Here is a 13,502-nt window from a genome sequence, read left to right as displayed (position 1 = left end):
GCAAAAATTCTAATACAAAAACTAATAGCCTATGAGGTTATTGACACTAATACAGTCTATTATGTCTATTAGTGTATTAGTCTAATAGACCTATTGGTTATTGGCTTATTAGTCTGATAGGTCTATTGGTGTATTAGTCTAATAGGTCTATTGGTGTATTAGTCTAATAGGTATATCGGCGTATTAGTCTAATAGGTACATCGGCGTATTAGTCTAATAGGTCTATTGGTGTGAAAGAAAAGGTCTCAATGCACCAGTTACAGAATGAAAAACAGGCATAATTGCTAGGAGCATTTATTAGCACACAAATATTTTTACAGATTTCTCTTTCGAGATCTTCGTCAGGTCAGCAATTTTGATTGCCAGAGCTTTTACTCCACCACTTCGACCAGAGAACGTCCTTTTGGGGTGGTCAGAAAAACCTGGGTTGAAACATACACACATATAGAAACATTTAAAAGCAGGGGTGCTAGTTCTACCACTAAATGTTTAAGCAGGCAATATTTGCTTCTAAATTGGAATAATATGGCCCCGTAATTTCCAAACTAATTTTAGGGCAAAGTTTGATATGCTTAGTTCCATATGTTTATCATAAAGAAAAATGACGCCATCTGATATGACAAAACAATTAGACAGCACATAAAATGCACCAAAAATGTTCTGTGTGTTACATCGAAACTGTAGGCAGATAAAGAACAACTCTAGACAGAAATCTTGCACAGCATTGTCGGAAACATGCATGTCACTGCTGCTATGCGCACAACAATCGGCCCAATCACACTGTACTGAAGTGCATCCACCATTGGGATAAAAAGAAACAACTTTATACTATACTATAGAAGCATAAATAAGTACAATAGTTACCTCCAAATGGAAAGGAATCGGCGCCGGCGAAGACACATCACATCGATGCACGCTGATAGATCCACGAAGCACAGGGGTAAAACTAGTTGCCTTCCGTTGTTTTGAAGTCACACAACACCCATATCCAAGTATTATATTGCAGGAATAAGATTGCGCAGACGCCAGCACTTCGGGTTCCTTAAAAACACATCGTTAATTCACTAAAAATCGCGCACACCTCGCCTTGACATGGCTACAGTACACTGCAACATGGTAGCCGCCAATGCACACGTGCTGTGCGCAACTACGGCTGACTACGGCCGTACTTTTGCGATCTTCCCGCCTGCCGTGTTCCCTTCTCTGCGATACTGCTCATTGATGTCAAAAAATATTACGGCCTTTTATATGGGGTATTAAGTTATCAATTTAGGTTACAAGTTTAACACTGCTTTATGCGCACTTCAACAGAAGATACGGGACTAACGCAACTTCAGTGGCAAACAACTATGGTTGCTGCGATTGCACCATCGTTCGTAAACCCACCGGGCATCGCGACTCTGCCTCGCAGGTCACGGCTGGTTGTTCGTTGTGTTTTTTTTTTCGTGGCGAAGTATTTGTTGCGTTGTAAACATAGCTGTTTCCTCACGACTCATCGCGACGAGGCTCAACAGAGGCCTAGTTATGAGACGTCGCCAGTGAAACAAAATTAGCAAGACCATGTTGGCGCGCGTCGATCGCTTTCGTGTATATCGCTGAGAGATAAGCTTAGTGCGATGAAACTAATACAAACGTGCGAATGCTGTGTGCTGCACATTTTGTTCTTTATTATTCAGCGAATAATCAGAGACCTCTCTGCAAATGGTCCCCAATACAGACTTAATTTTTCATGAACTTTCACCCTCGCATTAAACAAGCAGCAAAAAGGGGCAACAAAATTCAACAATGCATGTTGCATAACAGACCAGCAACAATCTGTATAAAGTCAATAGGACGTATCAGTCTAATAATGAAACTAGCAGACATGCAACACTGTTTGTATAAGACTAATACGCCTAATACATAGGCTCTATTGGTCTTATAGGTCAATCAGTACAACTGATAGAAATTTCTATTGGTCTAATACAAAACTTATACAACTAATACAAAACTGTATTAGACTAATACAAACTTCTATTAGAATTTTTGCTAGGGATGCGAAAGTGATGTATGGTAAAGCGACGTCCCAGTCACGGTGATCGTCGGAAACGTACATGGCCAGCATTTCAGTTAGCGTGCGGTTGAGTCGCTCGGTGAGGCCGTTCGTTGGAGGGTGGTACGCGGCAGCAATCTGGTGTTCTGTAGAGCAGGAGCGGAGCAGGTCATCGACGACCTTCGATAAAAAGTAGCGCCCGCGATCCGTCAGCAACTGGCGAGGGGCGCCGTGGTGCAGTATGACGTCGTATAGTAGGAAGTCGGCGACATCTGTAGCGCAGCTGGTTGGTAGCGCTCGTGCGATGGCATATCTCGTGGCGTAATCGGTTGCTACAGCAATCCATTTGATTCCTTTGATGGAAATTGGAAAGGGGCCAAGGAGGTCTAGGCCCACACGAAAGAAAGGCTCTGTGGGGATATCAATTGGTTGAAGCAAACCAGCGGGAGGCGTAGCAGGTGTCTTCCGACGCTGCCACTGGTGGCAAGAATTAAGCGACATTACGGCGCACAGAGCGATAAATGCCGGGCCAGAAGAAGCGGCGCCGCAGGCGGTCGTGTACGAGTGATGCCCAGATGGCCAGCAGTAGGAGCGTCGTGAAGTTGCTGAAGCACGGCTAGTCGAAGGTGCTTGGGAACGACTAGGAGGAGCTCCGGGCCGTCAGGACGAACGCTACGACGGTATAAAGTTCCATCGCGCAAGGTGAACATGCGGAGGGACGGGTCATTGGGCGAGGAGCTTAGGCGTTCCATAAGTGTTCGAATAACAACATCTTTGCGCTGCTCGTCGCCAATATGGAGGAAGACAAAGATGGACAGAACACTGATGTCCGAGTCTGCATCGGTATCGTCCGGTTGATCCACGGGATCGCGGGACAGGCAGTCAGCGTCTTTATGCAGGCGCTCTGACTTATACCTAATAGAAAATGTATATTCCTGTAGACGCAATGCCCAACGTGCAAGTCGTCCAGTTGGGTCCTTCAAAGAGGAGAGCCAGCAGAGGGCGTGATGATCGGTTACGACACAGAAGCTCCGACCCAAAAGGTACGGCCGGAATTTCGCGATCACCCATACGAGCGCGAGACATTCTCTCTCAGTAATGGAGTAATTTCGCTCGGGCGTGGAATGAAGGCGGCTAGCGTAAGCGATGACACGGTCTTGGCCCTGTCGACGCTGAGCGAGGACAGCGCCGATGTCATGACCACTCGCGTCAGTTCGTACTTCAATGGGCGCAGAAGGGTCAAAGTGGGACAGAATTGGGGAAGTTGTAAGTCGCTCAATCAGGGTAGAAAAGGCTTTCTCCTGCAGATGTCCCCAAGAGAAAGAGACGTCTTTCTTAAGAAGGTCACTGAGAGGGTTAGCGATGTCGGCAAAATTGTTCACAAATCGCCGGAAATAAGAGCATAAGCCCAGAAAACTACGGACATCGTTTGTTGAACAAGGTACAGGAAAATTTCGCACGGCGTGAACTTTCTGTGGATCAGGTTGGATTCCGGCGGCGTTTACGAGATGGCCGAGCATGTTAATTTCACGGCGACCGAAATGACACTTGGAGGAATTTAGCTGAAGGCCAGCCCTGCGAAACACGGAGAGTATGGTTGTGAGGCGCCGCAGGTGGCTCTCAAAGTTCGGCGAAAACACAGTCACATCGTCGAGGTAACAGAGGCATGTAGACCACTTCAAGCCGCGCAAGAGAGAGTCCATCATGCGCTCGAATGTATATAGCTGGCGCATTGCATAATCCAAACGGCATGACTTTAAATTGGTACAGACCATCCGGTGTGACGAAGGCGGTTTTCTCGCGGTCCATCTCATCGACGCTAATCTGCCGGTAGCCGGAGCGGAGGTCAATTGATGAAAAGTATTGGGATCCGTGAAGGCAGTCAAGAGCATCATCAATGCGCGGCAGGGGATCTTCTTTGTTATCCTGTTGAGGTCACGGTAGTCAACGCAGAAGCGCCACGAGTTGTCTTTTTTCTTTACTAAGACAACCGGTGATGCCCACGGGCTACTGGAAGGTTCAATGATGTCCTTGTCTATCATGCTGTCTACTTCTTTCTGTATGATGGCCCTTTCTGTTGCGGAGACACGATATGGCCGCCTATGAATGGGGCTGGCGTCACCAGTGTTGATGCGATGCGTGACAACAGATGTCTGGCCAAGTGGACGGTCGTCCAAATCAAAGATGTCCCGAAAAGATGACAGGAGGTGACGAAGAGCTGTTGTTTGCTCGGAAGGAAGGTCAGGGGCGATCATCTTAGAAACATCGCCCGCAGGCGTCGAGTGCGGAGGAGTTGGTGACAAAGGTCCGTTGGTAATTACGAAGGATTCAGAGGTCAAAGAAGAAATCTCAACTTCTTCCAAAGGAGTGATATGCGCTATGGCGATACCGTGTGGCAGCACATGCGGCGAAAATCCACAATTGAGGATGGGCACGCGAGCGCAGTTTTCGCGGATCTGGATTAGGGTGCTCGGTAGGACAATATTGCGCGACAAAACCACGTCAGTAAGCGGCGACACGACGTACTCGCCATCAGGTAAGGGAGGACAGGGCGTCAGGAGGACATTTGTAGCCGCCTGTGGAGACAGCCTTGCAAACTCAGCTGAACATAAGTGGTGGGAAACACAAGTTGTTTCGTCGGCAGGAAGCGGCAGATCCAACTGTACAACACCTGCGGAGCAGTCAATTTGGGCACAGTGTTTCGAAAGGAAGTCGAGGCCGAGAATTAGGTCGTGTGGACAGTGTTCAAGGACGATAAATATAACAACGGTATAATGGCCCCCAATGGTCACACGCGCTGTGCACATTCCAAGGACAGGTGAAGTACTCCCATTGGCGACTCGCACAGTGCACGGTACGGCGGGTGTCAGAACCTTTTTGAGCCTTCGGCGGAGAGCAGCGCTCATAATTGAAAGCTGCGCTTCTGTGTCAACGAGAGATCTAGCAGGAACGCCATCAACTTCAATGTCCAGTAGGTTTCCACATGTAGTCAGGGTCAACAGAGGATTTGTGGGCTGGGTCGGAGTTGCAGCTTCACCTGCGGGAGCTGCACCGCCTAGTTTCCCGAAGCGAAGCAACCGGTTGCAGAAGGGGACGAAGAGCGGTGAACGAGAGGCGAACGGGACCTACGACCTTGCGGAGGCGGGGAGCGGCTGGATCTTGGTGGAGCACTGTCGGCGTTGATGTTCCTAGTCGGCGTATAGGGCGAGAAAGTACGATCGTCTGGTACTTGGCGGTAGTGACTCGGCGACGACCACCGAGGAGGCGACGACCAATGGTTGCGGCAATGACGGGCGATGTGTCCAATACCGGAACAATTAAAACAGATAGGTTTATCATCCGCTGTGCGCCAGTCAGCTGGGTTGCGACGAGGGGGCGGAAAGCTTTGCGTCTGGGAGCGAGCGGCCGGAGAAATCTGGTAGGTGTTTGTATGGCGGACAGAGCTGAGAGATGGAATGCCCAAACTTGCTATTTCCTCCCGAACGACCGCTTGTATAAGGGAGATAGCGGGCACGCTTTCCCGGCAGTCAGAACGAACTGGAGCCGGAGCCATGGCCTCAAGCTCACGGCGAACGGTGCGCGTGATTTCTTCCGGTCCTGTGGGCTGAACGAAGCGCGGCGGGTATTCGCAAGAAGATGTCGCAGCGGTATTGGGCAATCGGTCGAAATTTTGGAGCGACGCGGCGGCCCTTCGCTTGTTTGAAGCGCCGGCACTCCTTTATAATTGCATCCACAGTGGCACAATCCTTGCACATCAGGAGATTGAAGGCATCGTCTGCAATACCTTTCAATATGTAACCAATCTTGTCTGCCTCGGTCATGTTGTTATCAGCCTTGCTACAGAGGGCCAGCACATCCTGTATGTAGACGACATAGGATTCTGTGGACGTTTGAGCGCGACACGCAAGTTCTTTTTTTGCCGTCAGCTGACGACCGACAGGTCTGCCAAACAGGTCTCGCATTTTTTCTTTGCAGACATCCCAGCTCGTTAGGTCAGCTTCATGTGTGTCGTACCATTGCCTCGCAGTTCCTCTTAGGTAAAATATCACGTTTGCTAGCATCATTGTTGGATCCCACCTGTTGTTGTCGCACACTCGTTCGTACATCGTAAGCCAGTCCCCGACGTCGGCGTTGTCCGTGCCACAAAATGTCCCCGAGTCCCGCGGATGAGTGAGGATGACCGTTGGCACGGGCTGCTGAGGCGTTGTCGCTTGTGTCGGTTGATTTGCCATTGTGGCGGCAGGTAGATGACGTCCGCTGCGAAGTTCCGTGATTGTACCCCGCACCTTCCACCAAAATGTTGCAGGAAGAAAGCAGGCCCACGAGTGTAAAATAACGTATATTTACAACTGGCGTATATGGCGTTCAGGCATGGTATGGTATGGTATGGTATGGTATGGTATGGTATGGTATGGTATGGTATGGTATTCCTTATGCGATGGCGCACACCCACTGTGGGGGATTGGCCAAGATTTGGATGAAATTAGGCTATCTTTATTAAAAAACTGAGAATGGTAAAGTGTAGGGGTTGAGGGACGGACTCCGGGATGAAGACCAAACTTGGGAGGATTTATTCTACATTATTTACAAGGAGGTGAGCGTCAATTAACAGTCGTACAGTCATTACGGGCCGGCAGCAACTCGGACGCTGCGGCCCGCGGCAAGAAGTTCGAGAGAGGTGAATCAGGGAATCAGGGCATGTCCCAGAATGCTCAGGTCTCTCTGGAAGGCTTCTTATAAACCCTTCGAGCACTGGAAGTCACGTCATGTTCGACCAATAGGAGAGTCCGCTCCGATGACGCCACTTTCCGCCAATGGCAGGCGCCCGTGCGATGGCGTCATACCCGGCGAAGAGAGTCAGCGCCTGGTCCTCCACTCTTGATCACTTGTTCCCGGTACTGCGCTCTTGCCTCGCAGAGTTGCAATCCACTTCTTTCGAGGAGGAGAAGGAGGGGGGGGGGGGGGCGCTCATGCTCCGTTGCACGAGTGCCCACCTGCTCCCGGTGGTACGGCTGCGCAGCGGTGGCAAATGCCTTCTTCAAAGCCGAAGGGGGACGATTGAGCTCCATTGTCCCAGGGCCCCTTCTAATCCCGGCGGCACACGACCTGGGGGCCGCCAACTTGTTTGCACGTGTCTCCTCTGGAATGCGCTTTCCTGCTTCTGCATTCCTCAATTAGCTGTGCTGCAATCCGATGTGGTCTGGGGAACTCGAAGTAATCGCAGGAAACAGCTCCATATCTAACAAAAGCTAACTGGAGGAAATGAACAAAAATAAAATGTTTAAGAATTCAAGACAATCTCTTTGTAGCAACTATAAAATCCTCCACGGTTGAGCAAATATCCGTGTGGCACTGTCCAAGAGAGGAGGCTCCTAGAGAAAGGATATTTATAATTGAAAAGCTCAAACTAAGCTGTGTAAATCTTGATTCTAGATTTTTTCTTAAAGAAGTTCAGGCAACTGCCAGACTTCATCTTCGTCTAGTCCTATTCAACTTCATCGTTCCCTTCGCCGTAACAATATGTAATTCACGCAGTAAACGAAACGAGGTCAAGTCAGACTAATTCTAAATTAGAATGAATAGCAGTAATGCACAACAGCGCTTATACGTGGACTCACAGTAAAAAAAGAAAAAAAATATAGAAAGAAAGAAAAAATTGAGGCTGCAGTTTCGCTGCAAAGGCGATACTTTCCGCCTAAGTATACTACATGTATAGTTAATAAAGATTACTACTAGAGCGTCTGAAAACAATGAAATTGATATTTTTGGTCAAGGGGTGCCATTACAGTGCCATTTCAATATACCTAATGTAAAACTGTCGATCTTGATGGACGTAGCACTCATATTTCTGCTTAAAACATAAAGCAATTTCAAAAAATTTTGATACATCTTATTATTGTACGTGGATCACACTACGATATATTACCCAGCCGTTTATATTAGAAATTATTTATTTCAATCTTCCATCTATCGTTTTGTCCTACTTCCACCTACGACCACTGTAATCGGTATAACTAACGTTGGTTTTAAAGCGATGGTTCAAACGAGCTTCAAATGGCGGTAGATAGCGAGTTAGTATGCATTGATGCATAGGCGGACAGTTTTCATTTTTGCGGGGGTGGGGAGGCGACCTGCTTTCCGAACCCCATGTATATATATATTTGTTGCACTTCAAAAAACTCCGTGTGACCTCGAAGCATTGAGCACTGAAGTGACGCCGTTATATAAGTATATGCAAGACCTCATAGTAGGAGACAGTTCAATTTCACAGCCTGAGTCCTTCCGGTGGTGTAATCTTCCTTCGTGTAATTGTCGTATAATTGGATACTGCTTCGCCTTTCCGGCGTAACTAGTCTCTCTCTCTCTCTCTTTTCTGTGAGTCCGACTATAAGCGCTCCTGCGCATGACTGAATTTGATTCTGATTTCGAGTGAATCCGGCTTGGCGTCATTTCGCTTACTGGGTGAATTATACAGTGTCCCCCAATTATCATGCACCAAGACTTAAAGAAAGAGCAGTTGCATTAATCGAAGAAAGCCTAGTGCATATTCTTTCCAGTACAGTCGAGTAGCCGCAAGTATTATTTCGTTATTGAGATTTAATTGAGTGATTGCAATTAATTATGTAACTCGAAAAGTACTGTCCTAATTTTCAAAGTATCAATGAGGCATTTGTAAACACCCCAAAATGACATCTAAAGGTGGTATTTTAAGCGACGTACTAATTCCGTACTATATTTTCCGACTGGCAAAAAAACCTCACGAAGTATGAAAAATGCCACGTGAGTGCGCTCCTACCCGCATCATACTGATTGAAAGCAAATGCATTACCTGTCGCAAACCCGAATGGACAGCGCATCACCTCGATAATCGTACGGAAGAAGCACCAGCAGCAGGTTTCACGGCTTCGCAGCTATTCCTTCCACTCGTTTCTGCGTCACACTTATTTATTATCCGTCTTTCATGACCGACTGATCGCATTGATAACAAAAGCCCCTTGATAACGCGACCTCAAAATCCCAGCTTTCCTGCCAACGCACGCATCGAAAGAGTGCGTGCGAAGCTATATTTCGTGCCAGAAACTTGGTTCTGACCGAAGCCAAATTAAAGTGACCGTTTTATTTTTCATGAAAGTGTTTACGTGCTGTGAAAACATGTTTGTGTCAAAAATAAAAGCGAAATAAACAGGCCGGGAAGCGGCCAACGTGTAGAGAATAGACAAAACCGTTGCGTTCAAGAAAGTAAATATACCACTTCTCAATTAGCCGAATTAATAATCAGATGTCTGCACAAAAAAAGAGAGAAAAAAAACAGAAAGACCATCAGATTGCACTGTGCCAACATTATCTATGAATTCGTAAGCTCTGTTGAACACCAGGTTAGAGGACGTGTTTGAATAGGTCTCCTTTTGCAGCTATGCAGTATTGTGTCCGCTTTATCACATCTTCAGTGGCTTTTTTGATGACCAACGCCGGAATTCTACGGCATACATCCGTTATCCTTGTCTTGAACTAATCTGAAGTCCGTGTCAATCATGTAAGCACGACCTTTCACATAACCCCAAGCAAAGAAATCGAACGGAGAGAGGTCAGGTGACCTAGCCGGCCAATTTACAGGCCCGTGCCTTCCAATCTATTGCACATGAAAAGTGCGTCCAGCCAGTTTCGTGCTCGGCTGCTGCTGTGTATTGGCGCCCCATCTTGCTGATACCACAGAAGGGGAAGACGTGACAACGGGACTTCGCTGAGAAACTCATCCACCACTCCTTCAAGGATTTCGTTCACGTAGCGCTGTCCAGTTCAGTGTGCAATCGAAGAAGATGGGACCGATCATAACACCGGCGTAAATTCCGAACCACACAATGAGCGACCAATGTTGGCAGTCCAGCAGGCTCGCGCAGCGGCCGCCAGGTATGCCCTGTTGGTCCCTGCGTGGGAGACGCCCACTGCGCGCTGCCGTGCGTCCTGCTGGACTTTTATTAAAGTTTTTCCATTCAACTCCAATGAGCGACCACTGGTACTGGTGCCGATTGCACTTTACCCAGTGTGGACTGGAGTACCTCTTGTAGTGTGCGTTATGCAAATTTACCTAAACGTTTCTGCGAAAATTGGCTTCATCTGTGCACATGATGTTGGTCAAAAGTCTGATGACTCATTGGCTTTTGTGAAGACCCAATTCGAAAAATCTAGACGAGGTCCCTATGTTCTAAGCATTGGTGTTGGTTAAAGCGGTACAGGTGAAAGGCTGACATTTAGAATCCTCCAAACTGATGACTTGGAAATCCTTACCTGCAGCGGCCATGTACCGCACGGTAGCATGAGGGTTTGAGGCCATAAATGCTAGGACATCCGTGCGTAGGCTGTGAATCAAAGATGGAGTCCTCCGCCACTGCTTCTTGAAGCTGCCGGTTTTTCTCAGGTTTTAATAATTTGTGATGATAGCCGATGCGTTTGGTCTACCGCCACACTTCCATGATTGGTATATATATATATATATTTGCGGCCTTCCTCTTGTTGCTATTTGCAGATCCCAAGGCAAGGATCACGTTTACCTTCTGCTCATTAGAGAAACACATGGCGAATAGGACGAAACAAAATGCACCTTTAAACCTTTGCACTGGCGTTGTCAACTCGCCTTTGTGGCGATAGGTCCTGCGGCAAAAAAAAAAGACATCTGTGCACTTTATCTACGCTAAGACAACAGCTGTCACAGCTTGTTTTCAATTAACACCAAACGCGACATGTTACTTCGGTCGGGGCGTGGCAGATAAGTCACCAGCTCGATCACGATGTTTTTCTTTATTTCCTTTATTTCGTTCTGGATAACTCAGAGGGAGCCTGTTCGAGGGCGCTGCTTTATTATAAGGATGGGAGCGCATGCAGTTACGTGGTATTCTCTATATTTCGCAGGGTTTATGTATCAGTCGGAAAAAAGTTAGTACGCAATTAGTACGTCGCTGAAAGTACCGCAGTTAGATGTCCCTTGGCTGTCCCTTCATATGCCTCATTGACACTTTCATAATTAGCATAGGACGTCTCGAGTTAGATAATTAATTACAATTACCTAATTATTACTCAGTAATGAAAAAGTTACTGTCGGCTACTCCACTGTACTGGAAAAATATGCACCAGGGTTTCTTCAAGTAATACAGTTGCTTTTTTTTTTTGTAATTCTATGTGCATGATAGTTAATTTGGGCACCCTGTATATATTTATGACCTCTGCATGCAAGTGACGATGTTTATCCGTAATAAATGTTGTAAATTATTAGAAGAGGTTTTTTTTTATGAGTCGTTAGCATTGCTTATACTGGAAAGAAAAGAAATACTGAGACACACAACATTCACATGCATTTCACACACCATCTATAGAAGACTGCTGAAGGGGTGCACGGGCGAACAGAGGAGGCGGTCAACATTATCGAACGGTACCTCAACACCAGCGGGCTACACTGTGCCCCGGAAAAATCCGAGCTGGTAGTGCTCGGGGCGCTCACCCGGGGCAGACCTCCAAGCCACGACGCACCGGAACCACAAGCCCTTCTACAGGGAGTGCCAATACCGAAGGTCGACTCGCTTCGAATTCTCGGAATCCATACACACAAGGACGGGTCCGGCTTCGCCACACTCCCTGGGCTACAGATCTCCGTGACACAGCTTACTCATCTCATACGACGGGTGGCCAATCGCCGCAATGGCCTCAAAGAGCACGACACCTTGCGAATGGTACAAGCCCTCCTTTACAGCCGCATTGCGTACGGAACTCCTTACCTCAACCTGAAGATAGCGGAGAAACACAAGCTAAACCTCACAATGCGAAAGGCCACGAAGCTCGCCCTAGGATTGCCACCAACCGCCTCCACTGACCGACTGCTTCGCATGGGAGTTCACAACTCCTGGGAAGAACTTGAGGAAGCACACCTCATCAACCAAAGACTCAAGCTCACAACCGCAGGCCGGGCAGTCGTCCGACGTACAGGACACACACCCAACCTAGAACTCGATGGCGAACGTACGGGCAAGATCCAGTGGAAGCTCCGAGAATATCTACAAGTTAGCCGGATCCCTTGGAACATGCATCCTGAACACCACTGAGGCAGACGGCTCGCCATTAGACATAACACCATCAGACATAACCGCTCTAATGACCTGCACGCGCGCTACGTGGACGCAGCCACGCATCCGGGCCGAAACGCCTGCGCCATCAGCGTCACACATTGCAAGGGAGCGACACTTGCGTTGGCGACATTTCTCGCCAAACGTGCGAACGCAGCTGAGGAGGCTGCTATAGCACTCGCCACACAGACGAGCAGGGATGCCATAGTGGTCTTCACCGACTTTCAAACAGCGGCACCCAATTACATGAAGGGCACGATTACCATCAAAGCGATCAACATGCTAAAACGCGGCGACACTCCTCCCTCCCGCACCTGTATCACGTGAGTTCAGGGACACGAGGAATTCGAGAGGAATGAAGCGGCACAGAACGCGGCCCGCGCAAGCGTCAACCGGACTTCCCAGCACGAAATTCTAGACACGTCGCGCCCATCCACACCAGCGAAGGAAACAGAAACAGTAGCACTAACTTACCAAACCCTACTACAGCACTATCGGCTTGGAAGTAGAGTGTACCCGCTCCCACATCCAAAACTAGCATTAAACGAAGGCACCGACTACAGGCGACTCTAAACCAATACGTTCAGCCACGGCATCTCATTGCATCATTTCCAACCGACGCTATAAAGCCACATTTGTCCCCATTGCAGTGTGCCAGGCACCCTGGCACATTTTCTACTGCAATCCAAGAATACCGGAACGAGCATCACATTCACAGCGACACAACCAGGAGCAGTAAACGCAGACCCAAACCTACTCACTGAAACGTGGGCGGCTGCGATCTCCGAGCTGGACCTGGTCGACCAACGCGAACTGATAACCCGGGCCCGACGGGCTGTCCAGGCAGAGGGTTCCTGGAAAAAGGGAAACTCGCACCTCGAGTGACAAGTCACTGTTTCAAATAAAGGTTTATCCATCCATCCATCCATCCATCCATCCATCCATCCATCCATCCATCCATCCATCCGTTAATTCCAGCGTATTTAGATATAAGGACTAGCCAACTCCGGCACCTTTTTCTTTCTTTTAACAGCGGAGCTTAGTCGAGCCTTCGCCGTCCGGCGTCCGGTGTCACGCAGGGGGGCAGGTACCGGAGCTCACCGCCAGAAGGCGCGCCGAAGGTAGGAGCGAGGAACACGCATCTATAAAGCGAGATATGAGAAGGAAGAATAAACATGTGCTTGCTGCGGTAAAGCTTGGGAAACGATGGACAATGTTTTATTAGAGTGTGAAGATATCTGCCCAGCGGTCGATTTAGGCATCACTGGCCTCCTTTAAGCCGTAAGGTTCAGCGAGAGCAGGGAAAAAGTAAACATATCCGCAATAGAGATTAGTACGAGGCGATTGGAAGATTGGTG

General features: G+C 48.2%; 1 long non-coding RNA gene across 1 annotated transcript; it reads right to left on the bottom strand.

Annotated features, from left to right (window-relative positions):
• Positions 1-278: 278 nt before the first annotated feature.
• On the bottom strand, positions 279-1,198 carry LOC135907063 (uncharacterized). The gene is made up of 2 exons (XR_010565879.2): positions 865-1,198; positions 279-422 (listed from the first exon to the last, which is right to left on the bottom strand). It is a non-coding gene; the product is annotated as an uncharacterized lncRNA (long non-coding RNA).
• Positions 1,199-13,502: the final 12,304 nt, after the last annotated feature.

This window comes from Dermacentor albipictus, chromosome 1, assembly GCF_038994185.2.
Source record: "Dermacentor albipictus isolate Rhodes 1998 colony chromosome 1, USDA_Dalb.pri_finalv2, whole genome shotgun sequence".
NCBI lineage: Eukaryota > Metazoa > Arthropoda > Arachnida > Ixodida > Ixodidae > Dermacentor > Dermacentor albipictus.
The sequence above is the reverse complement of the archived record's forward strand: the minus strand, read 5'-3'. Positions and strand labels throughout refer to the sequence as shown.